The following is a 1,147-nucleotide window of genomic DNA, read 5'->3' on the forward strand; positions in this document are numbered from 1 at the left end:
CAGGACCACCACTCACCCAAGCAAGCCAGAATGAGCAGCACTCATTCAAGCAAGCAAGCGAGCCGGAGCAGCTCTCAGCAAAGCAAGCAAGCAGGAGCAGCACTCAGCCAAGCCAGCCAGCAGGAGCAGCACTCACCCAAGCCAGCAAGCAAGCAGGAGCACCGCTCACCCAAGCAGATTCTTTTCCTTTCACTCATGACTTTCACACATTTGCACAGCCCTTGGCACTGCCTTTCCAATCCTAGTTCACATCTATCTAAACCATACCTTCTCTGTTAGTACTTGGATCCCCAGTAGGGGCTGAAGCTCAACAGGTCATCTCGACACAAGTAACGCAACATTCAACTGGGAAACATCTCTCCAAGCTGAGAAGAGTCAGCTCTCTCACCCTGGGCACAACTCACCAACTGAGAGCCGGGCCTTGCAAACTTTGCTGATCTGAGCATGCGGGAGGGGTCGGACATCAGACCAGAAGTGTCCTTTTCAATTGCAACTCCTTGGAGAGAAGAACACCAAACATTAACAGGTTTGAAGGAATTCATTCACAAGCTGCTCTATGAGTTTCTTCCTTATTAAAAACACCATGGATTCCAAGTCAAGAAGGTGACAGCAGGAATTAAGATCACCTGAAGAGGCTCCTGTTCCTACACCTCATCCTCTTTCCCTGCCGCACCCCTTACCCCCAGCTCCTGGAAGATGCCCACTGACTTCGAGTCAGCTCTCAAATCCATAGGACTCCTTTCACAACACTCCACAAGAAGAGATGTCACACTTGTTCCATACACAGCCAGCAGTACAAAACAAACAGCCACTGAGGACTCCGAAGACAGAGCCTGATCCACAAAGTATATCTCAACTCCACAAGCACACCTGAGCCTCCTTCTTGGCTGATCATCATTTTCAGCTATTTTTGAGCTAGCAGAAAGGAAATGTCTTTGTGTGTTGGTTGCACTACAGGCATGCCATTTTTCTGAAGCTTTCTCTGCTGGCCTTGCCCTGTTCCCACCTAAGCACACGGAGCCTCGCAGCCCACGTTCATGGTCAGTGATTGGAAGCCGGTCTCCAAAGCTGCTAACAACTCCTGCCCGAAGCCCAGCATCTCTGCAGCCATCCTTCTCATGCGAGTCCAGGAAACAAATTCACAGCA

This window comes from Numida meleagris, unplaced genomic scaffold, assembly GCF_002078875.1.
Source record: "Numida meleagris isolate 19003 breed g44 Domestic line unplaced genomic scaffold, NumMel1.0 unplaced_Scaffold450, whole genome shotgun sequence".
Classification (NCBI taxonomy): domain Eukaryota; kingdom Metazoa; phylum Chordata; class Aves; order Galliformes; family Numididae; genus Numida; species Numida meleagris.